The 26,367-nt window shown below is 47.8% G+C and overlaps 1 protein-coding gene across 2 annotated transcripts in view; it reads left to right on the top strand.

Moving 5' to 3' along the window:
- The window catches only part of MAF (MAF bZIP transcription factor), a 255,427-nt gene that overhangs the window by 96,866 nt on the left and 132,194 nt on the right, over nt 1-26,367 (top strand). For both annotated transcript variants that reach the window (XR_007136709.1, XR_007136708.1), the window contains exon 3: nt 11,245-11,354. The gene's annotated coding sequence lies outside the window, so the exon portion shown is untranslated. The remainder of the gene's footprint in view (nt 1-11,244; nt 11,355-26,367) is intronic.

Here is a 26,367-nt window from a genome sequence, read left to right on the forward strand (position 1 = left end):
CAGAAATGGGTGCCTGGCCGAAAACCCATGTACTTAGCAGTTGGCTGTGGGAGCACATGAGTAATCTCCCACCTTCATCAAGGAAGGAAGAAATGGAAAACTTGATCTCCAGGTGGCTTCGCAGGAACTGGAAAAAAAAAAAAAAAAAAAAACGAAGATGCTGGCATTGTCCAGTGCTTGTAATATTTTCCTTTTTAAAAACAATCATTATGTTTGTGCTCGCAGCATGCTTTGTCATCACTTCTGATCATGATTCTCGACATCAGCACAACATTTTATCCATTTTGAGGGAGATGCCGCTGAGGTCAAGCGTGGTACGGGCTGCATTCAGCCCAGATGGCTCGGGCCCCAGGAGGAGCAACAGGCAGAGCTTCTCTGTCGCCCTTGCCATCATCTCCTCCCAAGGTTACCTCTCCTGTGCGTGGCGACTTGCAAAGGAGAGGGACTTTGCCCCACAAGGCAAGAAGCAGCATCTTCTTCCACTGTTGGGGCTGGAAGAGAGGGCTGTGTGCGCAGTACCAGCATCGACCCCGTCTCTGTGGCCTGGCACTAGCAATTAAGGATGTCGTCTCTCATCCCCACATTGCAGACAAGGAGGGGGCGGTTGGATGTCACCGGAGGAGACAGAAGATGGATAGCCGTGGAGGTTCCTCTGTCCTATTGATGCAGACACACCCGTCTCTCTGTCTCACTGCCTGCATCACCTTCAATTTGGCCGGATGGACATCATCAGGGAACTTTTGTCTGGACCAGGAGCCTTAAAACACTCACCAAAAGAGCTGGCTCTTGGGAGAAATGAGGATGGGGCCATTAGAAGGTGGGAGCTGGGGCCATTAGGAAGCAGCCGGGCTCTGTGGATGCACAGGGGGATTTGTGCTCGATAATGGGAAATGTGAACACAGGTTAGTGCTGTGATTACAGCATCCTGGAGGGGGGCCCTGAGAGGCCAGGAATAGATTAAGACTCACTCAAGCAGAGGTTGGCGGAAGGGAGGAAGGTCACCTCTTCAGATCCCGGGGAAGGTACCCTTGTGGTCCGAGGCTTTCTCCTCCACCATGCAGACCAGAAACGCCCTTTCCAGGGTCCCCCTGGGGAGTGGCTCATGCATATCCTATCCTAAGACCTGGGACACATGGACCGTCGGAGGGGGGCAAATTAAATGCAAGTCCAGGACAGACGTCTTTAGAGGTCTTAGACAACGCCATCCTCTACCCTGTGTGGCCTGATGGCTGTTCCTAGGGGGCCGTGGGCAACACCCATCAAGAGCCTCAGAAACACAAGTTTATTCTGAAAAATTTCCATATGTGTCCACCCAACAACTTGTAACTAAGAGCACCGGTGTGCTGTTTATACTGGGGGGAAATGGGAACTGATTTAAATGGCCAGCAGCAGAGGGGAAACACTAAATCAGTTGTTCATTCCTGCAGAGGCGCTCGGCAGACCTTTAAAGGTGAAATCATGTTAATGACATGGGAGAAGGATGATGGCATGTTAAGTTAAAAAAAAAAATGCAGGTTTCACTAAGAAAGCAGGTGGAATACGATTCCAATTCAGTAGAGAAAGGGGTCTGAAAGCAAACAGGCCAAATGGTTAACAGTGGGTGTCTCTTTGTAGTAGGATTATGGGTGCTATTTTATATCCTTTTCGTAATGTTTAATGTTTTCACAAGTATTTTTTCATGTATTAATGCACATAAATATGTGTGGTTAATACATAGATTACACTCCCTTTTTTTTGTCTTTTTTTTTTTTTGCCTTTTCTAGGGCCACTCCCACAGCATATGGAGGTTCCCAGGCTAGGGGTCCAATCGGAGCTGTAGCCACCAGCCTACACCAGAGCCACAGCAACGTGCGATCCCAGCTTCGTCTGTGACCTACACCACAGCTCATGGCATTGCCGGATCCTTAACCCACTGAGCGAGGCCGGGAATCGAACCCGCAACCTCATGGTTCCTAGTCGGATTCGTTAACCACTGCGCCATGACAGGAACTCCACACTCCCTTTCTTATCTTTCTTACCCTACTTCATTCTATGCCACACTTCTGATATCCTGGGCATTTATTTCTTATTTTCTGTATGTCACTGTTGCTCCATCCTCTAGCACAAAAGCTTCCCAAGAGCAGGGTTTGTCTTGTTCCGAAATCTAAATCCCCGCCCCTCTCTAGCGCACAGAATCCACAGGGATTCACCGAAGAAACTGGTGTACTCCTTTGATAATTATAAAAATGGACTATTACTAACGTGGAAAGGCAAGTTGTGATTGCAGCGAAGGTGATGCTCCCCCTCCCCCATGTTCATGCCCATGACAAAATCAAACCAGGTACAGGACAGGTTAAGCGTAGCCTCTGTCATGGCAGGTGAGCGGCGGTAGCCATTGATGAAGTTGCAGATGAGGAGAGGAGGTGAGAGGCAGCCGGGCAGTGGAAAGGCTACTTTGATGACTCTAGGCTTTTAACCATGGGATTCTGTTAAGACAAGACTCAGACCTTGGGGCAGAAATTCCCGGAGTAAGGCCAGTATGCAACTCAAGGTTGACATTTGCTGTGGGAATTTGGTCTTTCCATTTAGAATGTCCAGCTCCCATCACAGTAGATGCATAATACCTTTCACCTGAAGACAGAGGTTTAGCAAGCACGTGGCATCCTGAAAAGGTCTCGTACATACTGATTGAGAATCCTGACTCCATACTTCTCAGCTGTATGACCTCACTCGTGATAGTTAAATCTTCCTCATCTGTAGTTCTCTTACCTACAAAATAATACTGACCTTACAAGGTTATTTTATGTATGACATGAGACTGTATAGAAAAGGTCTCACCTGGTACCAAGCATATGGCTTTCCCCAAATTCACACCATCTATGGTCACGCAGATCTGGTCTGCTAAGAATGAATTCAGTAGTGGTGACACATAAAGAATACCAATTCCCACACTTGTGATAATCAGGGCATAAAGTCCGCTTATTTGAGCTGTGAATTCCTCTATCCCATTGTGGTCTGCAGGCTCCTCATATCCCAGCTACCTGAAGGGTTTGTTAAAACAGGGCACGGGTTAACAATGCAGATTCCCTGGCACCTGGGAGTGAATCTGAGCATCTTATCCTCAGGGGTCACTAGGTGATTCTAAGGCATCTTCAAACATGAAACCCACTGCAACTGGTGCTTCTAAGAACACGTCCAAGAGCCTATTGTAGCCTTTTTAAAGTCAAGGCACAAAGTTTGCTTCCTTCCTCCTCTTCCAGTCCAGGCTTTTCCTTCTCCTAAGGGTGACGTCACAGAGAGTGGCTTTGTGAAGGAGTACAGACCTATGCCATGTAGTATCTAGGCTTCCTGCAAATAGCATTCAGTGACAGAGCCTTGACCTGCCATGACTGCGTCTTGCAGGAATGTGACCACACACAATAGTGCTGAATGCCTAGGGGGGTGTTTTTGGGGGGGGGTGGATGGGGGTGCTGCACTGGCAGCATATGAAGTTTCCCAGGCTGGGGGTTATTGGAGCTGCAGCTACAGCCTACGTCACAGCCACAGCAATAAAGAACCTGAGTCACGTCTGTGACCTACTCCACAATTCATGGCAGCACCAGATCCTTATCCCACTGAGCAAGGCCAGGGATCGAACCCTTGTCCTCATGGACACTACTCAGGTTTGTTACCACTGAGCCACAGCGGGAACTCCCCACATGGCTGGTTCTTGATACGGTTTCATTTGGTCTCCATTTGCCTTTTTAATGTGCCCAAGTGATCTAAGGAAATCTGACTCAAACAAAGGAAAGATCTGTCCCAATTTTCACACCTCCTCACAAATTACTCTTTCTCCCTATTTCTCTATTTTTCTCCCTTCCGATCCTTGACTGCATAAGTTTTACGAATTCATCATCGTTACATTGATGTGTTTCCGAGATAGAGTTCTTTTCATTTCCTGATCAGTATCTTCCCCACTTTCCCTTTGCTGTCATCTGTCCCACATGAGAGAATTTCTTCCTTTGTATTAATTAATTCGGAACCTTTATGTGAGGCTTCGCTGCTCTCAGAGCCTTGTCATGCCCACTTTCTTATGATCAGAACCAGGTTCATTTATTCAGGTCGTTGCTTCATTCTTGCTCATGAAAAGCATCTCAGCAGAGACGGCTCCCCCAAGATGCTGAGACGCTTGGACTCTGTTCCTGCAGAGATCCACGTTCAAGTCTGGCCACCTAAGACCAGAGAATTCAGACAAGGAATGTAGCTTCCCACAGGCTGTTTCTCGTGTCTGTACGACATAGATAATCAGCACCCAGTCTCTAGAGAAGCTGCGAGAATAACATGAAATAATCACTTGAAAAATGTTCAGACAGTGCTGGGGTAGAGAAGGGGGTTCCAGTGATGCCAGCGATTATTGTCATTATCACTGTTATTAAATATATTTGATAAAGGCTTTTAATGACTCTAGGAAGTGAGAGGAAGCTAACTCCATCTGGCCCGAATTGACCCCCACGTCTAACTTGGGCCAGTCCCCAGTTGTCAACCCAGAATAGGAAAGAAAGAATGACATTTCATGCTGTGCCCTTCACTGATTATTTAATGGAGAGACTGGGAATCTGTCTTATGTGACGTTTTCAGATAGATAATTTTGGAGCTCTCACCCCCGCCCCCAAAAGCATATCTTTGGCCTGTTTGGTTAAACTGAAACCCAAACATGTCATAGTTTAGAAATGTTTGCACCTACTTTTTATAGTCATCGGATGGGATCTTTTCAGACTGGGGTGGAGATGGGGGGAGTTCTTTTTGCCAAACTTCTCCTGGGAATGCATGCCCTTGCAGGTCTCGGCAAACTCACTTAGTTCCAGGAGTTCGGGCTCAGGTAAGCTCTGGACAAACACCAGAGGCTCTGAGATGCTTAATTGAAATGAGCCCCAACTTCAGTGTTTTATGAGGTACGCCCATCACTAATTTTTCTGGCCAAGTTTTCATGGGCCTCATTGTGACTGGGCTCCCGTCAGCACCTGGGAGACTCAGGGCTTCACCACGGAGCCTTGGTCTGCTTGGCTAGAGCACACCTCCCAGAGCAGCTGACCCTGAGTGCGTGTCAGTACACACTGCGTGTGCACACCAGGGCCGGGGGCCATTTCTTCGTCTGTACACCTTGTCCAGAAGTTCCAGAAAAGCCAGACCTCACCTTCCCCTTAGCCAAGTCCTGCAGGCTGCGACCAAGTTCTTGCTCCAACATAACAAGTCTAAGAAACAAGGGAACACCTAATCTGAGAAGCCTGCCAAGCTCCCGTGTGAATTGGGAGTGGAACAGAGCCTGGCTTGTGATAGCAGGAACAGAATATCTGATGGAGCACAGGGGTTCATCTGAGAGAGAGGCCCATTACTCTACCAAGATCTGCCATCTTTCCTGGTTTGGACAAGCTCCTCCCAACCCAAGTTCAGAATCATCTTGGAAACTTGTCTTCAGCTACCCCCAACGTGCCAAAGATATTATTGGAATCACTTGCCAAAAATATCATTGGAAAACGGCACCCATTGAAAGTTTGAATGGAACAGCATCTAAGCGTCCATGTCAGTGTCAGAATGTTCTTTGGGCCAACAGGAAACAACCTGAAGAGGCACAGGTTGGGTTAACAGCACGCCAGAATTCCAATCCCGCGTTCACGTTACCCTTCAGAAGGTTCTGGATTGGTCACACTCCAGTTAGAAAGAGTCAATGGCAGGAGCTCGGTGGCAGCAATGGGACCTAGTATGACAAGGTGTGATGGTGTTGAGAAAGGGCCAGCAGGGCACGAGGCCGCAGCCAGAGCAGGTTAAAGGCTGGGCTCTCCTCCTGCCCCTGGGACTGGAGAGACCGAAGGAGGACATGCTCTTGTCCAAACTCCAGAGTCCGAGTTGTGGGACACGGGACAGCGGCTGGGCTGGTGGAGGCCTCCTCGGCGGGGCTGGGCCTGCGATGGAGAGACAGGCCTCGCTGGAGATGCTGGGCACAGAGAGGGGAAGAAGACTCCTCTGCGCTGCTCCTCCCGCTCCAGGCTCCAACCAGGGCCTCCCGGGACTGAAAGTAACCAGAAGCCAGTTCGCAGGGGCCCCGGGAGAGAGGGGTGTTGGGACAGTGTGCCCTGGGAATGCGTCTCATGGGTCTCATAGAAAGTTGAGGTACAAGCAGTTCACGCAGGTGACAGAGGCCATTTTAGGTCGTTTCACGCTTGTTACGTGGGCACTGAGAACTGAGCGAGCCACCCTTACTTTAGCGCAGAGACCTACGTTTCACACCACGCCCATCGTCGGGTTTCATCCCTGGACTGCCCACGTCACACGTTCTTGCAGACACGTAACTTTCACACTGCCGATTTCTTCTTGCCCTACGGTCTCCATGCAAATTTTCCGATTCAGAAAAGAACCCAACCCTCTCATGGGCACATACTTAATTCAAAGGCAGGGTGGCGGGGACATAGATGGCCAGCATCACACCCTCAGTAGACTGAGGTCAGGATCCCAGGATCCATGAGAGCTGGCCATGGCCACGCAAGGATCAGGCTGAGACAGACACGTGCACCGCTGGTCCTTCGTGCCATGATGCCAGTAAAGCCATCCAGCAGCTGTTTTTCAGGGTGATGTTGACACACGTCAAATACATAAACATTCCTATCAGAGTGACTCATTTGAAGGGAACCGTCAACTCGGAGAGATGATGGAGAGGAGGAGGGGAAGCATTTACAGCGGTTCGAGATGGGAAGACCAGCTCACCGTTCGGGGTTTTTGTTCTGGAAGGAGTGCAGCCATGGTCTTACTGCTCTTGCATCGTTGTTTGGTGGCATCACCATTGTTGTAACGTGTATGTCGCCTGAGCTCCACTCCCTTAGAAATCTGGAGGAGGTCCCCGAGCCCCCAGGTGGACACAATGGGCCTCCCTTGCTGGCATTGCCACCTCTGCCCCTCTGGCCAGGTCTCTCTCTGTTCTTCAGAGAATCAGGAGCCGGGGGGCCTGCAGCATCTGCCTTGGCCACTGCCTCAGCCTCCTCTCTCTCATCCTTCCCTAGACCATGCTGTTAGGATGCACAAGGCTGCCTCTGGGTCAGGTTCAGGGGTGCTGCCCCCTCTCTTCTCAGTCTCCTCTCCACACAGTGAGGACTTGGTTGCCACTGTTCCTGTTGCCTGCTTCTACTCTGTTTGGTTTCAAGGAAGAGCTGTCGGCTTTGGACTATAAATGACATGAAGCAGGAATCGATCAGTGGAAACCAAATGTGCAGCTGAATAAGTGATGGTCCTTAGGGCTACAGGGCCAGCCCTTTCCTCTTCTGGCCTCCGAAGGGCCCTGTCTGCAGGGAGAGCGGTTTCTCCCTCTGGGGCACGACCTCACGCATGGCTCAGTGCCAGTGTCCAAGCCTGATGACCATGGAACCCAGAGGAAGGAAACTGCCCGCCATGCATCCAGGTTTAAGGTCAACCTTCCACCGCTGTCATAGTGTTCACCTCACCCCAGAATGGTGGACCACGGCCATCCCCATTCTCCTCGAGAGGACACCTCTCCACCCCATCCTTCCACCCACCACGCACGTAACCCCAACCAGGTGATCCGAATGCATGTGCCCACCACCCAGGTGGTCCCCGACGTCGGGGCCATTGAAGTGTCAAGAACTGTTTCCAGAGGTCATCAGCATAGTGGTTCAAGATGGTCTTTGCAGGTCCTCTTTTCACAGTGGCTCCCTTGAGATGAGATGAGCACGCACTCAGCCCTCATCTTCTGTTTCATACCCTTTACCAGAAACACGCAGATGTCAGCCAGACGCGCCGCGATTCCATCTCGGCTACTTTAGGGATAACTGCCTACATCTTGAGGACCACGCTGGGGTCTACACTGGAAGTCGAGCCATCCCAAGGATATCTTGCACGTTTTTTGGATATTCTTAACTCTCTTCCCACGATGCAATAACAGTTTAAACAGCTCTTTTTGGTTTTTTGGATTTTTTTTTTTTTTAATGGGTGTGTGATAGAAAACAAAAGGAGAAGGTGTAATCGGAAACTATAAGTCTCTCTTAGGGACTCTTCTTCCAGGCAGCCGAGTCGCCTTTGCCCTCCTCTGGCTCCCCTGGAACGGCCACGTTGCCGGCCATTCCACTGAGTGCTGTTCATCAACCAGGCCTGGTTGTGCGGTGCCTCGTTCAAGGCAGGGTTTTGAGTTCTACCGTCGTCACTGAGGAAGGCAGCTGAGATCAGACAGGTTCAAACTTCCCTCCTCCCTCCCTCTCCACTTTGTTTTTTTTTTCTTTTATCTTTAGATACTTTTTATTAAGGGGAAATATGACATTAGGAAAATGTTGAGGGCGTACCTACCAGATTTTAATGAAATTGAAACAAGAATTAATATTAACCTTTATACATATGAAATATATATCACCTATGTATTTTACAATAAACTTAGCCCCCCTCTCTTTCCTTCCTTCCTTTTCCCGGCTTCCCTTCTGTTCTTTATTTTTTAATTTTTTTTTTTAACCATCGTTGGTTATTTTTCTGAGCATCTCACATATCTATAAAAAGCCCATCTACTGCCTTCTGTTACCCAAGGTCACCAGAATTGATCTTATAGAAATGAAGGCATCTATGATTCACGAAGCTTCTCCTCCAGCTGCTGCCAGCTGTTCAGATTTCTTTCCCTTCCCCTCTGTCCCCTCAGAGCCTGAGCCTAGTTTAGGGGAAACCTGAGTGAACTCCACGGTATTTCCTCTCTTTCCTGTTGGCTCAGGAGAGTCAGGGCCCCTCCAGGCAGAGCGGGCGTCTCCCGGGAGGTGCTGTGGCCCTGGCCTATTTCACATGTTCCCTTTACCTCTTCGCAGGGTCCTCATCTTATGATAACTTACAGTTACCCTTGTCCCATGAGATCTTGAAACTTGGGTCCAACCCCAGATACATGGCTTGTGCCTGGCATCTCAAGCCCCCCCCCCCCGGCCCCCGGTTTTCCAGAAGTCTCTGAGTTGCTGGGTTGCATTGCTGCATGCCTCTCTGTGGCTTCCTAGATTCTCTGGTTGTCTCGGACGTCCACATGGAAACAAAAATCCATTTTCCTTGTTGACTCAACAACCCCACTAATGTGAAGTATCGGAGTATTTGGGTGTACTTTTCTGACGTTTGGGGAGAGTGCTGGGAGTGGCCGTGCTGTGGTTTCTGAGCTTCCCTCTCCCCCACCCCCATCTTACTGGTTCCTTCCTCCTTCCTGCCCCTTTTCCCCCCTGTATCTCCCCTCCTCTGCTGAGGAGCAATAAACACATTCCTCTCTCTGCCCCCTGCAGAGCCTCGCTGCTCAAATCAAGGTCCCTGAAGGCCTTAGCTCGCATCCCTCCCACTCGCCAAGGAGGTTTTCAAAAGAAATATCTTGTTCTTCATGGAAAAAAGTCTGCAGAACACATCTTTCTCTCCACGTAATTAAACCTAACTACCTAACTATGTGTGATTTAATTTCCCTTATCTTGACTCCCACTGGCACATGGTCAAAAAGTAAACTTTGGCACAAAATGTAGGAGAAAAGAAGAAGACGTGAAAGCCCGAAAGAGATGAAAAACATAGGACAGGAAGAGAAAAAGAGAGAGAGAGAGAAGGGGAAACGGGGGAGGGAGATGGGGAGGGGCCCTTGATACCGCAATTTTAAGACCTTGTCCTTCTGAACAGTGGTTTTCAAGCTGTCCTGCAAGTGGGTGTCCCTGGGGGGGTGTCGTCAGCATTTTAGATTTGTGAAGTCTCATCCCCACAAAGGCCTTGACCTGGTAAGACCTACAAGGACTATGCTTTGAAAACTCTTCTAGAACGTGCTTCAGCTTAAAGGAGACTCTAAGATAACATAAAATTAAATGCAACTAAATCGGGGAGGCTTATGATTTTTTTTTTTCCACTGATTTATTTGAACTGTACAGAGATCACTCTCTCGGCCTTGACATTGCATTTTGGCCTGAAAATCTGAAGTTATCTCAAGTGGCAAAGTATTGTACAGGAGCAATAGAAAACTGGGTCTGTTTCAAATCCAGCCTTAACAATTACACATCAGCCCTACTCAGTACCTCTGAAGGCAGAGACAAAGTCAGGTCATCCAAGAAAGTGTTGGCTGAATTCCTAGGACTTTTGGGGGGACTTCTTTTAAAGAACATGTCATGAAGTGGTCGTGAAATAATACATGGAAAGAACTGAGTGCTTCGCCTGGAGCAGAGTGTTAAGATAATGCGAGGACAGCAATGCATCTGTGGGAGACACGGAATGGCATAGCTCCCGGGGATGTCAGGTCCAAGGTACCTGGTCCGTCTCACCTATGAGGAGAGTACCTGCTCCAGGTGGTGAGCCAGGAAACAGGATGGCGTTGATACAGCTAGCTTTATCTTCAAGCTGCCATCGCTAATGCTTTATGTGACCCTGCTCGACTTTCATTCCTTCTGCAGCCGTACTCAGGCGATTGACGCTGCCCCACCCCCATGCCTCCTCTATTTCTGGCCACCTTCCTCTTTCAGCGACAGAGCTTAGCCTAACTGGAAGAGGCCATCCAGGCAATGCAAGCAAGCTCTCGTCACATTCCAGGAGCTTGACTTAGTCCATTGAGGCTGCTGTAACAAAAGTGCCATGGACAGGCTGGCTCAAACAACGAATAAGTTATTTCTCACAGTTCCGGAGGTGGGAAGTCCAAGATTAAGGAGGCAGCAAATTTGGCATCTGATGAGAGCTTGCTTCCTGGCTTTCACCAGGAAGGGGTGAGGGAGCTCTCTGGGGTCTCTTTTTAAAGGGCATGAATCCTTTTCGTGAGGTCTCCACCCTCGTGCCCCCAGCACCTCCCAGAGGCCTCACCCCCAAAGAGCATCCTATTGAGGACTGGGTTTCAGCATAGGAATTTGCGGGATGGGATACAAATATTCAGGCCATAGCACTCTTAATATTCAAAGGGTGCACACATGGGCATCAGAATAGGGCTGAGAAAAAAAATCCCACTGTGAAGAGCCTGTATGAAGGTAGTCCAACAACACACAGTGTACACATTTTGAAGAACCCTGTCGAGTAGACCGTTCCTGGTCTGCCACCGTGCTGTCTGAGTCAGAGCCCCAATTCCCTGCCTTTTTCCTAAACTCTGCTCTCTCGGTTTTCTACTGAGAGCTGGCTGCTGTCCCATGTTCTTGAACATGTGTATGCACAAAAGGGAGATATCTCTGCACCCCGCACCCCGAGAACTACATCCTCTTTTCAGGAAAATCCAAAAGCCTGCATGGCATGGTGAAAGTTTTCCCCTTATGCTTTCTTCTCCAGGCCTCCACCAAGGCTGCTGCGGGTCTATCAGCTTGTTCCCCGGGAGTTCAGGAGCCTCCTCAGACCTTCCCGAGGGTCCTCCAGCGACTCCTCAGCCTCAGCTCTCACAGGTATGAAGGGGATCACTGGCTTTTACCTTTTTAAGCTCATGAAGAAGGCAGCTCTTTTTCTTTACGTCAAGAAGTAGAGCGTCTTCTTAAAAGCCAACCAATGACTTTGTGCGAGATCCTGTCTGGACAGACAGTTCTGTAAAGAACCCACGCAAAGGTCGGTTCTTTTGTATCCATTCCTGATCTCCTGGTAATGAAAACAGGTTTGGGCAAGATCTCCCTCACAGGATCCTACTAATTCAGAAGCCCCTGAACTCATGCCTTCATCATCTTCCATACGGATATTAACTTTCAAAATCCCTAAGCTGTAGCTTATTCTGAGTCCCATAGCCCATTGCATATACTTTAGCAATCATAGGGGGCAATAAAAATGCTTTTGGTGTGAACCTAGCTTAGTGTGTTTCAAGCACCATGTGATGCAGGGGGAGGTCCCTAAAATAGATGAGCGCAGACTCGTATGCTTTCAGAGGGACTGTCCCTGTGGCTTGCTCTATCATTGGTAGATAAATGCAATTTAACCTGCTTGAGCATTTTTGACGTCCAGTTGAAGGGGCTTGGACTGTACATAGCCTCGGAGCCTGGAACTTCCCCTGGGCTGGGAATATGGAAAACACAGCAGCTCCGTCACATCGTCTAAGTTGTCTTGGGATCCTGCTCTCAGTGTTGGTAGTCGTCTAACGTGACATATCTGCAATTAAAGGGTGATGTCAGTTGACACGATGCCACAGAGGCCAGTTGAACACTGTTCCTTAGAACCTAAGAGCAGGAGTCAATCCCGAAAACATTGGTAGTGGTCCAGAGACTGAGTCACTTGGCCGTCTCGGAGCGTCTACGCTAGCTGGAGCATGTCAGGAAGCCCAGGTTCCCTTCATACCGTGGAAGCAGGAACGCAAGACGCAGGGAGATGTACTTTGAAAAGAACGCCCTGCTCTGGGGACCTGCTCTTTCTTTCCCTCACGACTCAGGTCTCATCTTCTTTGTGGATTTTCACCCCGGCACTGCAGCTCTCCAGCTGTGCTGGGCGGGGAAAAGGAAATACTGCACGTCCGCGTTATTTCTTTACTCAGCGTGCTTTTAGGTGCTTGGCTTTTTTTTTTTTTTTTTCTTCTCCTCCTCTGCTTGTTGCAAAAGAGCTGGGAATTGAAAGATTAACCTAATTTAATTTCAGGGCACCTCCCATTTTGATGGAAATACTTAGAACATACTATAGACTTGTAAAAAACATGCCCAAAGTATACTCAAATGACTCTGTACTCAGGTTTGCACAATCGAAATTTCCCACTAATAGAGAAATATCCAGTATGGAAGAGAGAGACTGTGGCTGCTGCTCTAGAAGGGAAGCATGGTTATGTTTCTGCGTTAGTTCCCTATGGCTGCAGCAGCGAATAATCATCCATGTGGTGGCTTCAAACAATACAGGTTTATCTTGCAATTCTGGAAGTCAGAAATTTGACATGGGTCTCCCTGGGCTGAAGTTACTGTATAAGCAGGGTTGTGTTCCTGTGGGAGCTCCAGGGGAGAATCTGTTTCCTTGCCATTTTTAGCTTCTAGAGGCCACCTGCATTCTTTGGCTTGTAGTCCTTCCTGCATCCTCAAAGCCAGCAGTGGTGGGTATAGCCCTTCTTGCATCACATCCCTCTAATTCTTCTACAAGTAACTTCTTCTACTTGTAAAGACATTGTGATTGCACCGAGCCCACCCAGATAATCGAAGATAATCTATTTTAAGGTCAACTGATTAGCAACCTTAATTCCATCCGCAACCTTAATTCCCATTTCCCATATCAAGTAAGAGAGTCACATGGTCTAGGCATTAGGATGCAGACATCTTGGGGGAGGAGGAAATTATTCTGTCTACCACAATTTCTATAGGGTTTTTTCTTTTTCCCTGTAAACTTTACCAAGTAAATTCCAAATGCAAATGAGTCCTCTCCCATCTGTTTTTTTCTACTCAAGAAAAACAACTGAAATTGATTTCATGAAACAATTACATAAGTGAATGTGAAGGTATAAATTTATCGTTGGAGGAGAAAGGTGGTTTCTTTTTAAATACATGTTGGTTAAGAGCCAAAGACTCTTAACTAAAAATTTGCGGAAAGTACCGCTATAAACAGATGACTATTAAACTTAAATCGTCATCAGGTTAAGTTAACTTCGATGTCACTTAAATATTTATTAGGAGTGAAAGCAAACCTAAATGTTGAAAAACTCAGATCCTTATTTCTCAGCTGTCTCCTCATTTTTCCATAATGTATTTCTGGCTGTTCAGGGGTAATTTCCTAGATTTTATTAACCTGTAAGGGAAGGGGTTTACACCTAAATCCATTCCAGAGAACACCTCATTTGTAACTCTGGGTTGCAGCTTCCAGAGCCAAAGGGGTTAAGGAAAATGAGCATGAACTCAGAAAACCTCCTTGCCTGGGAGCTGAAATAAGGGAGATAAAGAAATGCAAGTGACCTGATCCATTAGCCATACATAGGCTTCCCTTGGTAAGATAATTTGAAATAAATGGAATTTGCCCATTCAAAAAATATGTGCATTTAATGCTGAGCACAGTTTTAGGTACTGAAGATACAGCCGTGTAAAAGGGCAGGCAGGATGTCTTCCCTCATGAAGTTTCCTTTCCTACAGGGAGAGCCACATAAAAATGTAGACATTTTAAATGATTTTAGAGGATGTGCAATAGGATACAGACACATCAGCACACACGCATCACAAAATAGGCGGCATGAACTGAATAATTAAGGAGACTTCCATTAAGGGCCAGTGACGTAGGTGTGGACAGGTTCAAGGTGAACCAAGGAAACTGGTACTCTGCCCCACGCCCTTCCTGCCCCTGACTGCCTGTGAGAACAGAAGGTCTGGTGGCAAAACCCCCTGTGGCCTGAGGTCCTAGGAGCCCCCTGTAGTCCATGACGACTGGCCTCCCTGAGCACAGAAGAGGGTGGGCTGGACCCAGAGCGGCAAACCCAAACATTCCGGCACCTGCTTCTGTGCACAGACGCTTTGCATTGAAAGGTGTGGGTGTGATTGGCTGTGGGACAGGCGTTGGGATCGATTTTAGAGTTCAAGGAGGATCTCTCTGAGGGGGGACATTTGAGCTGTGACCACACAAGAAAAAGAAGCCACTGATGCCTGGAGCAGGAGCACGTGGTTCTTGGCAGGAAGACCCAGGTGCAGGTGCAAAGGACCTGAAGGAGGAAGCAGCTTGGTGTGCTGGGCAGAGGCACACGCATGTGGGTGGAACAGAGTGGGGCAGGGGGCAGGGGGTGGGAGATGGAGCCAGAGACTCGGGTGACGACCTCAGCGAAAGCCCTGGGTTTCTCCAGAAGAAGACCCTGACATGGGGGGTTGAGTCCACACAGCTGGTTGGAAGATGACCCCAGGAGGCCTGCGAAGGGGTGTGGGGGAGTGAGAAGGGAAGGGAAGGATTCCAATAAAGGCAGTGTCCTTGACCTGACCTCTGGTGGGCAGGTGGATTCCGTCCCTCGCCTGCTCCGGGACACCCCATATCTCACAGCGCTTCCTCTGCAGTGGAGGAAGGGGGCTGTTTGTTTACCAGTTCCCATCCGTGGTTCCTCGTGGTCACTGGCTTCCCCTGGAGGAGTTGGTGACAGGAGATGAGATGCCCTGGGCAGATGTGCTTGGGAAGGGTGGGTGCCTGGGCCCCTCAGTGTCTGCGGACAGTCTGAACGGCACTGCACTTAGTCTCTAAGTATGACGGGAAGCCATCAGAGGTGATAAATTATTTGCGTTTTCTCTCTGACTGGGCTGAGCTGTTAGAGCATAAGGATACCAATGGGTTCTTTAAAAAATATATATATATATATATATATATTCACACACCATAAAACGGACTGTTTAAAATGTGCAGTTCAAACCCACTATGGCTCAGGGTTAAGGACCCAACATAGTGTCCATGAGGATGTGGGTTTGATCTCTGGCCCTGCTCAGTGGGTTCAGGATCTGGCATTGTCACTAGCTATGGTGTAGGTCTCAGGTGCAGCTCAGATCCAGCATTGCCGTGGTTAAGGCATAGGCCTGCAGCTGCAGTGCGCCTTCGATCCCTAGCCCAGGAACTTCTATGTGCCTGCAGGTATGGTCGTAAAAATAAAAATAAAATGTGCCATTCACTGGATTTTAGTGCAGTCACAGAATTCCTCAATCACGACCACTCTTTTATTCCAGTACATTCTCATCACTCCAAAAAGAAACCCCTGTCCATTAGCAGCCATTCCCCAAGGAATGGATTCTTCAGTGGCATCATAGGACAGCGCTTAAGGATGGTCTTGGTGTTCAGAACAGAAGATATCAGCGTGGAGGAAAGAACACTGGCTCCTGGGGCAGACACCCCCACCTTTGATGATTGGGCCTCTCCAGCCCCTTATCCATGAGCAACTGGCTTTTCTCCCTGACCTCAGTGTTCTTAGCTAGAAGATGGAGGCAGCAGGATCCACCTTGCATCGTTTTCCTGATGAATGGAGGAAGCATTCTTGGGAAGCAGAGACTGCCTGACACAGGTCAGCATGTACACGCTTTATGGAACATGCTCAGCACACATCCTTTGTAGACGTGGGTTGGTGGAATGTCCACTCTGGATCAGAAAGGCAGTCACGAGAAGGTGCAAAGCTCGGTGTTTGGAAATAATGGGCAAGTTAGAAACTCCAGTGGAACATGCAGTTGGAAGGAAAGTGTTGGTGAGTTGAGGCAGGCAGTGATGGTTTCTGGCAAGAGCTAGTTGGAGAGTTCCCGTCGTGGCTCAGCGGTTAACAAACCCAACTAGGATCCGTGAGGATGCAGGTTTGATCCCTGGTCTTTCTCAGTGGGTTAAGGATCTGGCATTGGCATGAGCTGTGGTGTAGGTCACAGATGCGGCTCGGATCTGGTGTGGCTGTGGCTGTGGCTGTGGCCAGCAGCTCCAGCTCTGAGTCAATCCCTGGCCTGGGAACCTCCATAAAAAAGAGCTAATTTGGAAGTGTTATTTGATGTATCATCTTCCAGTTGAGCAACTGAGAGAGAGACAGAAGTGCAGAGGCAGAGTAGCCGTCCAAGGCAGTATGGAGCTGGTACCCTGAAGCCCAGAGCAGGCTGGTGACTGGCCAAAGATGACCTGGCTTTCTCACAGGCAGAGCCAGCTCAGGCAGAGAGTTCTGGCCTGTCTTTTGGGGTGGTGGACAATGAGGAGGTACGAGGTCACTCAGGGAGTCAGTATGAGGCAGGCTCTGACCCAGGAAGGAGCTAACCTCTACCTACCATCTGTGGGCACATGTCTCCCCTCCCCTGAGTCTAAATAACTGGCCTGGCCAAGGATGATGTTGCAGCTCAGCGGACACTAAGGAAATGGGATGACCCAGCACAAGGTGGCAAGGGGGATATATCAACAGGTCATCTTCCCAAATCAAAGTTTGCTCTTGTTTTATGAACAATTTTATATAGTAAAACATCTGAGCCATTTTCAAGTATACAATCTTTATAGTGTATTTACAGTGTTGTTCAACCGTCACCACTAATTCTAGAGCATAACCATCACTCCCATAAAAAGAAGTCCCTTACTTCCCAGCTTTCCCATCCCCCCATCCTCTGGCGACTACTGTACCCCTTCCTGCCTCCAGGGCTTTGCCTGTTCTGGGCATTTAATACAGATTCATGCAACACTCGGCCTTTTGTGGTTGGCTTCTTTCACCTGGCGTAGTGCTTTCAAGATACTTCCATACTGTAACCTGTATCAGTGTCCCATTCCTTTTTATGACGGAATAATATTCCATTGTTTGTATATATTGGTTTTTATTTATCAATTCCTTAGCTGGTGGGCATTTAGATTGTTTCTGCTTGTTGGGTATTGTGAATAATGCTGCTTTGGACATTGCAAACCTTTGTGTGGATATATGTTTTTACTTCTCTGGGGTATAAACCTAGGAGTGAAACAGCTGGGTCATATGGAATCTCTGGGTTAAAATTTTTAAGCAACTGCCACATTTTCCTCAGTGTTTACAGCATGTTATATTCCCATCGGCAATGCCCGAGGCTTCCAGTTTCGCCATACCCACACCAGCGCTTGTATTTCTTATTTTTTGATTATAGCCCATCCTAGTAGATGTGAAGCAATGTGAAATTATGGTTTTGATTTACATTTTCGTAATGAATAATGATGTTGAGTGTCTTTCCATGTGTTTGTTGGCCATCGATTTATTGTCTTTAGAGAAATGTCTGCTCGTGTTTTTTGCATGTATTTTAACTTGGCGGTTTGTCATTTTATCGTGTGGTATAAAATCTGTCAGAGATCCTGAATTCTAGATCATTGTCAGATATATGATTTTCAGGTATTTTCTCTAATTCTCTGTGTTGTTGTCTCTGTTGGCTTAGGCTGCTCTAATCAAGTACTGCAGTACTAGAAACTGGGTGGCTTATGAGCAAGCACCGTTTGTATCTCACAGCCGTGGAGGCTGTGAGTTCTGGATCAGGGCGCCAGCATGTTGGGGTTCTGGTGAGAACCCCCTTCCAGACTGCAGGTTGCCACCTTCTCATTATACCCCCCCCCCCCATGATGAAGAACAGAGCAGAGGAGGCAAGCTGCCTCATGACTCTCAAAGGGCCCAGATCCCACTCTGAGGACTCCACCCTCATGACCTCATCTAATCCTGGTTACTTCCCGAAGGCCCCACCTCCAGATACCATCACAGCAGTGGCAGGGTTTCAACACAGGGGTTTTGAGAGGACACAAACATTCAGTATATGACCCTTGTCTTTTTCACTTTCTTGATGGAATCCTTTGATGCCAGTTTTTTTAAATTTTGTTGAAATACAGTTTATCTAGTTTTTTTCTTTTGCTGCTTGTGCTTTTGGTGTCCTGTGTAAGAAACCGTAGACTAATCTAAGGTCATAGAGGTTTGTACCATTTTTCTTTCTTCTAAGAGTATTGCAGTTTTAGCTCTTATACTTAGACCTTTGATCAACTTTGCGGTAATTTTCTATATATGATATAAAGTAGAGAAGGTCCAACTTATGAATTCTTTTGCATTTGGAGGCCCGGTTGCCCCAGCAACTGGTCTTGATGACTTGTTGAAAATTAATTGACCGTGGATGTGTAGGTTTATTTTCAGATTTAGAATTTTATTCCACTGATCTGTGTATGTCTAGCTTTATGCCACTACCACATGGTTTGATTTTGTAGTTTTTCAATAACTTTTTATATCAGAAATAGGAATCTTCCAAATTTGTTCTTCTTTTATAAGATTTTGACAGTTCATGGTCCCTTGCATGTCCATATGAAATTTTAGGATCCACTTGTACATTTCTGCCAAAAAAAAAAAAAAAGGCCGTTGCAATTTTGAGAGTTGCACTGAATCTGTAGATTAATTTGGGGATTACTGCCATCCTAACGGTATTGTCATCCCGTCCATAACCACCGCCTATCTTTTCACCGATTTAGGTTTTCTTAAATTTCTCTCAACAGTGTTCATAGTTTTCAAGGTACAGGTATACTTTCTTGATTACATCTGTTCCTAAGTATTCTTTTTTCACCCATGGTGAATGGAATTGATTTTCTTAGTTTTCTTTTTGATTTTTCTCTGCTAATGTATAGGAAAGTCACTGAGTTTTGTATATGGGTCCTGTATCTGCAACTTCGCTGAACTTGTTTGTTAGCTTTCATAGTATTTTGAGGGGGGGGATTCTTCAGGTTCTTTTCTGTGTAAGATTATGTCATCTATGAATAGAGATAGTTTCACTCAATTTTAAACTGGATACCTTTCCTTTATTTATTAATTTTTCTAACCTAATTTTCCTAGCTAGAACTTCCAGTACAATGTTGAATAGAAGTGGGGAGAATAGACATTTTTGTCTTATTTCTAATCTTAGAAAGACTGTATCCCTTTTTTTTTTTTTTTTACCATTAAGCGTCTTGTTGGCTGTGGGTTTTTCATAGATGATGCTGTTTATCAGGCTGATAAAGGTCATTTCTATTCCTAGATTGTTGTGTATTTTTTATCATGAAAGATGATGGATTTTGTCAAATTCTCTTTCTGCATCTATTAGTATGATCATGTGGGGGTTTCCTCTTCATTCTGTCCGTGTGGTATATTATATTGATTTATTTTGACCAACCTTGCATTCGTAGGATAAATACCACTTAGTATTGATGCATAATTTTTTTTTTTTGTCTTTTTGCTATTTCTTGGGCCGCTCCCTCGGCATATGGAGGTTCCCAGGCTAGAGGTCAAATCGGAGCTGTAGCCACCGGCCTACGCCAGAGCCACAGCAACGCAGGATCCGAGCCGCGTCTGCAACCTACACCACAGCTCACGGCAATGCCGGATCGTTAACCCACTGAGCAAGGGCAGGGACCGAACCCGCAACCTCATGGTTCCTAGTCGGATTCGTTAACCACTGCGCCACGACGGGAACTCCTGATGCATAATTTTTTAATAATGCTGCTAGATTCAGTTTGCTAGTATTTTGTTGAGAATCTTTGGGTCTCTATTCGTAAGTTACACTGGTCTTTGGTTTTTTTCTTGTGATGTTTTCATTTGGCTTTACTATCAAACTAACATTCATCACAGTTATTTCAGTTAGAAAGTGTTCTCTTCTTTCCTGTTTGGAAGAGTTTGAGAAGGTTTGGTGGTAATTCTTGAAACACATGGAAAAATTCAGTATTGAAGCTATATAGTCCTGAGTTCCCTCTGGTGAAAGTTCATTTTTCTTTCATTACTGACTCAGTACCTTTCTTTTTCTTCTTGAGTCTTGCTCATTTGTGTGTTTCCAGGAACGTGTTTGTTTCACCCAGGTTATCTAATTTGTTGACATATGACTGTTCGTAGCATTTTCTTACAAGCCCTTTTTATTTCTGTGAAGTTGACAGTGCTTTTGTTTCTGATGTTGGTAATTTAAGTATATAAATTTTGTTTTATCTTTTCAAAGAAACATCATCTGGTTTCATCGACTGGAATGTATTTTCCAAGAGTGGTTTTTCACTTCATGACTGCTTCCAGTTTAGGGGAGTTTATACTGGTTTCTGCAAATGTAGATGTACCATACCCTCCGAGTGCAGTGATTTTAAAGTGATGGCTCTGTTGATACTTGACGAATGAAGTGATGCGCGTATTGACTTAAACAGAAAATTCTCTCCCTTCAGTTAAAGAGAGTTGCAGCTTTGGGAGGGTAATAAGGTAAAACCATTGCTAAGGACAGTGATCTTTGTTCCAGTCATTTCAGTACTTACCTTCTCTGCCAAAAACAAGTTCAACCAAATGTAAATCCCCAAATGTAAACATTTCCTTATATTGTTGCCTTATTCTCAAATGCTGTCTCAACATTTACCCTGTGCAGACAGAGGATATGTATGCATACACTTTTTCCTTGTTAGGGCCCATCTCCTCTCACCTCATAACCCTGCAGACGTCTCTCTCTGTAAGTGAAAATAGAGAAGAAACCCTGCCAGATATCCAGGTAGCCATCCTCTTTTCCAGGTTTGACTTAGCAGGGTCCGTCTCCTCTCCTTTGAGTGTTGGCCCTCCCATCTCACCAGCGCCTATCCATCCTTTAGCATCTCTCTGAATAAAGAAGAATCAAGACTCTTAGACTTGTTTTCATCAGGAGAATCAATTTGAGGGACATGAAGTGGGTGGACCTTGGTCTGATAATTAGAGAAAAGACCAAGTCTGGTGCCGGAGGCGGGTCAGTCCCGCGGGAGGGATTGTCTGGGCTAAGCTTGAGCGGCAGGCAAAGATGGACCGAGAGCAGGTCAGGGCAGGACAGCTCAAAACATTGCTTTAAAGCCTAAAATAACCTCCAGCACCCTGCTAGACACAATTCTTGGGTACAGGGCACCAGCACATGCACACATGCATGCGTAGACACAGAGGCTTCTTTTGGGTCCCACTAAATTATACCAGTATATTTGACCTCCAGCCTTTTTCTCTTGTATTTTCCTCCAATGGGAATGAAAATGAAAGCGAAGCGACAGGACCTGAGATCTTGATCCTTGGGGATCCAGTAGAGACTCCCCCAGGGCAGAAATCAGCGGTGCCTGACCCTCATCTTGAGCCTTGTGTGACTTGGATTATGTGTGTGCGTGCGTGTGTGTGTGTGTGTGTGTGCGCACGTGTGTGTGCACATTAGATTGTCCACATACATAGGCACCGACAGTTCCTCCCATTCCTGTTCACACTCGCCGCTACTTCTGTCAAGAGGAAGCGTCTCCTTCCCTTGAATCTCAGCCGTCCTTCCAGCTTGTGCTGACCAGCAGGATACAGCAGCAGTGAAACTGTGCCTAAGAATTCTGGGAGCTTCCGCTTCGACCCGCTCCTGAGCCAACCAGCATGGCGCGCCACTCCTACAAAACGAGAAAACCTACGAAGAGGAGAGGTGCATTTGTTCGTTGTTGAAAACGTGTAGGTGACTTTTTAAAACAAACACAGATTTCACGTGGACATGTAAGTGGAGCGACTGTGTTGGCGAGTGTCGGCCTTGAAGTCAGATCTGCATGGTGTACACAGGGACTCCGGGAGCACGCACTCAAGGCCCCGTTCGCCATGCCTTTGACGTCGGTCTTGGTTTTCAGGGTGACGGATAGGAGGCTTTATAGAGAAAACTTAAGACAGGACCTGGACCAGGTCGCTTCCTTTGGCCTCAGGTACTTCTCTGCGTGGAGATCTCACCCACCGCCCACGGGGAGGTTATGTTTAGAGGCCTCTGCTGTTCTGCAATGTTCTAACAAGACTTCATCGCAGCCACAAAGAAGTCCAGTCTCCCTCACATTCCAGTGTCCTCCCACCCTGATCACCCCAAAGGAGAGAGTCACGAGACGGGGCAGGTATTCATTAGCTGCCTTCTAGGTCGATGTCAGCTGGGTCTGGAATACAGCCCCCATGAAAGAGAGAATTGGACCTGAGCCTGACTCACCTGAGCAAAGAGGAATGAGGCGTTCAGGGAGGATCCGGGTTCACTGATTCACTGGTTCAGATTCGTTTCATTTGTCCTCACCCTGCATTCATTGCACAAACATCTGTCTGTTACCAATCAGGTACAGGCATTGGGAAATGCCTTTAAATGCGCTAATAGTAATTTTCAAAAAAAAAAAAAAATGCTGAGGGGTTAAGTATTTTTGCCTTCATCTTACAATCATATTCAGAGGATAACTTGCTGCTGACCACACAGTTAGTCATTGCCAGAGCTAGAAATCTAGCAAAGTCTTCATATTTCAAAGATCATGTTGATTTTGCTACCCTAGGGTTTCCCAAATGTGAGTTGCCATATTCAATTACACATATATTATAATTTACTTAATATTTTAAACATTTACGCACTCTGTAGATAAATCTATTTTAATAAACTTTGGATATTTAGCAGAGAGACGCCAAGGTTACAAATAGAAAGAGAAATGAAAATACAGCCCAACTGTATAAGAAGCCCTTTCCAAGATCTTGAACCTGAAGCCTGATCTCTCTGCTGGGAAGGGAAACTAGCAGGTGTCATCCAGAGGTGTTAGAAATATCCTTACCCTGAGCTGAGACGTTTTCCCATGTGAATGAGAAGGCGCGAAGGAGACTTGAAAAGGCCAATTAGTTCTTGGCGGGAATCAGGGTTTTTAAGTGTCCTTTTTTGATTGTCCATCTAAGCCCCGCTCCATACCCACCTTTGGGTAACACCACTCTCTATAAGACATACATCCTTCCCTCATGCTTTCCTTTAAAGAAGGTCTTGGACAAGATAGACAGAAAGCAGCCAAATACAGCTCACTGTGGAGGGTGTTATGTTATCATGGTCTCCAGCCTTTTTTGACCACGCACCCCTAATTGTAAATTTCATGGCCATAACCCCCATATACATTTATAGTTCCTCTTTTAAAGTTAACATATGTGCACTGGTGTGCTAATATTTTATACACATTGTAAAGCATACAAAGGTAGGGATTTTAAAGATTAATGTGTTCCTGTGTTTCCCCTACTTTGGAGACCCAGGTCTTGGGCAGAAGTACAGGAAGCATGAAGAGAGGGCATCAGGCACCCACACCGGTGGATCCAGGCTCAGAAAAGGCTCTCTGGAGGCAGTGTCACCTGACAGCGTTGTGGTGGCAGCAAGGTAGATGAGCTGAGGCTTGGAATTCAGAACAGGCAGGGTGAGCCTTGTGGACGTGCAGCCAGGCAGGCGTTCTGCGCAGGAGGAAGCAGGGAGGTGGAAGGAGCAGAGAGGCTCAAGAGAGAGGGGCAGTCAGGTCGTGGAGAGCCTTAGAGGCTAAGCTGGGTCAGGACTCCGTCCATGGGCAGGTGCACATTAGCTGCTGCAGGGTTTCAGCAGGGAGCCGTCCAAGCCCCAGAATCTTCTCCCTCAGTTTCTCTCTCTCTCTCTCTCTCTCTCTCTCACACACACACACACACACACACACGGGTGTGTATACCCTCCCTAGCCCCTGTGTGAACAGAGAACTCACAGTCTAGGTAGTGGTTGACCAGGCATCACTCATTCGTTCATTCCAGCACCCATTTCCTTTAGGCCTCCTGGGTGCCAGGCACAGTGTGGGGGACAAGTGGTGGACACCACTTGTCCTGTCACCAGGGAGCTTTCAGTCACATGGAGACCCGCTAAAACAAATAAGTGGAGGCATCAGAACCTCACATCATGGGGAGCACTAATGAGAGAATGGTGGCGCTTGGAACAGCGGTACCTTAGATGAGCTGGTGGGGACGGCACGCATCAGGGAGGTGAAATGACCAGCTCGTGATGGGCTCAGGGAAGAGCCGTCCAGGCTCTGGGACTGTCGGAGGTGACAACGTCTTGTTGTGTTTTGGAAACAACCAACAAAAAAGGAGTTCGGGAATTTGAACAAGAGGGAGGATGGAGAGCAAGATGGGTTTGGTCGAGGATGCCTGTGCTTTAGGGCCGGTCAGAGGGCCCCAGGAGGCCGAGTCAGGCCTTGGTGGGGAGGGCCGCGTTGCACATCGCCCGGCAGACTGCTCGCTGCACCTGCTGGGAAGCAAGGCCTGTGATCCCTGTGGTAGGTCTCTCTGCAGGGAGTTGGCTGGGGCTAGAGACGTAGCGATAAACAAAGGCAAGGTGGATGTTTCGGTGCTACCCTTGTCAAAACTCAGTGATTTTGAAGCTGAGAAGAGTGGCATTTAGAGAAAGACTGCAGGGACCAAGCACCTGATGTCCCAGGGGAAGCCACCCGTATCGAAGAACAGGGTGACACGGCCTCCAGGCAGGACGGGGGAACCGTCTCACGTCAAGGCAGCTACATGGAGCTTCTGGAAGGAGACAGAGGCCTCCGAGGATCCAGGATGTCCTCGAGTCCAAACTCAAAGGGTGGCCTCTTCCCGCTTCTCTTTGTCTCCAAAAACGTGGGCACGCCTGCTGCGGTCTTCCGGAAGCGAGGCTGTTAAAAGCTAATGAAAGTAGAAATGTGGTATCGATCAGGGGTGTTTTCTTCCAGTCACCACTGGGCTCCACAGTGACTCAGAGAGAGCCCCGTGCAGGCATGAATCATCTTTCACATCGCCACTGGCTCCCTTAAAGAAGCCACGTCTGCAGGGCCACTCACCAGGAAGGTTGGGGGCCCCCTGGAGAGGGGGCGGCGTAGGCTTCAGTGGATTGCGCAGGCAGCCCACCCCTTGGTGGGAACAGGGATCAGGAGCTTTCTCGGCTGTGGCCGTGAAGCTGATCCTCCGTCAGATCCAGTCTATCCGTCTCCTCGTTTCTTTCTTCTGGTTTCTTCCACGGACCTTAAGTGCGGAGTGCATAGAGCTAGTCGAACAAAGGGGAGGGGACACTGGCCTGTGTTCAGCCAGCAAATACCTGCCGTGACCCGGGCTTGATTTTACAGCTCTACCCGGCTCACCTCATCACAGGCTCATAGCAACGTTTCAAAGCCAGGAGTATTTCCTCTGTGTTATTAACTGGAAAACAGGAAAAGACGTCTGATGATGTCAAGAGATTTACCCAAGAGGCTCGGCCAGCAAGGGGGAGGTCCAGCTACATCTCAAATGACGAAACCATCGGCGCTCAGGTACACACTGCATGTGCCACGCGAGAGTCTGCGTGGTTATGCCACTGCCTCTATGACCTGCCCCCTGTGGTCCCAGGAGGAGACAGTCGGGAGGTGAGAGAGACCCACAGCAACCCCTGGGAAGACGGCCATCCGGTTGGAAAGAACTGGGATTTGAACTCAGGCATCCACGGTCCTCCTCCCTGCCCGAGATTTGTTCAAACGTGTGTCCTTTTCATTGTACAGCTTTGAACACAGGACCACTTAGAAGATGGTAATCCCCCAGCCAGCACGAAGCCCCTCAGTGGGACTCAGGAATGAGAGAGAATCAAACAGACGTTTTCTGTCATGAATGTCACCCCGACCCAACCGACCAGGATTCGCCCGCGTCCACATGTGTCATCCATGTGTGCATATTTCAAAGGACAGATGGCGCGGAGTCTGGGAGACCTGGCACGTCACTTTGTGTGATCTCCAGCACGCGGCCCCAGCTCTCTGAGCCTCAGTTTCCTCCTTGTTATAACAAGCGAATCCCTCCTCCGTGAGATCCAACTGCACAAGGATTTTGCAACATCCGGCATGCAGAGGCATTCAACCAACGGCAGTCCCTTTCCTCCTTCCCGGGGATCACGGTGTGTCAAAAAGACGCAGAAGAGGAAGAAATGAAGTCCCGTGCGGAGGTTTTCTTTGTGTTCATCCAGGAGACTCTCCCTAAAGACATGGTCGTTAATGTGGCCGCAGAAAGGCTAGAGCGCAGAAGAACCAGGCGCTGTGTGCCTTAAGAACACGATGGCAGGAGACATATCCCAGTGGAAGATGCCCTCGTTTGTCTGATAGAAGGAGAAGGGTTGGCTTGCCAGTGGCTTTTTTTTTTTTTTTGTCTTTTGGACAAGCCACATCTTCCTCACCCAGGTGCCCTGCCGGCCACACACAACTGGGACAGCTGATGCGAATTCCTTCTGGGGAGGTGGGGGTGGGGGTGGGGACAAGCAGACTCTTACATAGTCACTTTTCCAGAGCAGAGAGAGAGTCACA

This window comes from Phacochoerus africanus, chromosome 8 (genome assembly GCF_016906955.1).
Source record: "Phacochoerus africanus isolate WHEZ1 chromosome 8, ROS_Pafr_v1, whole genome shotgun sequence".
NCBI lineage: Eukaryota > Metazoa > Chordata > Mammalia > Artiodactyla > Suidae > Phacochoerus > Phacochoerus africanus.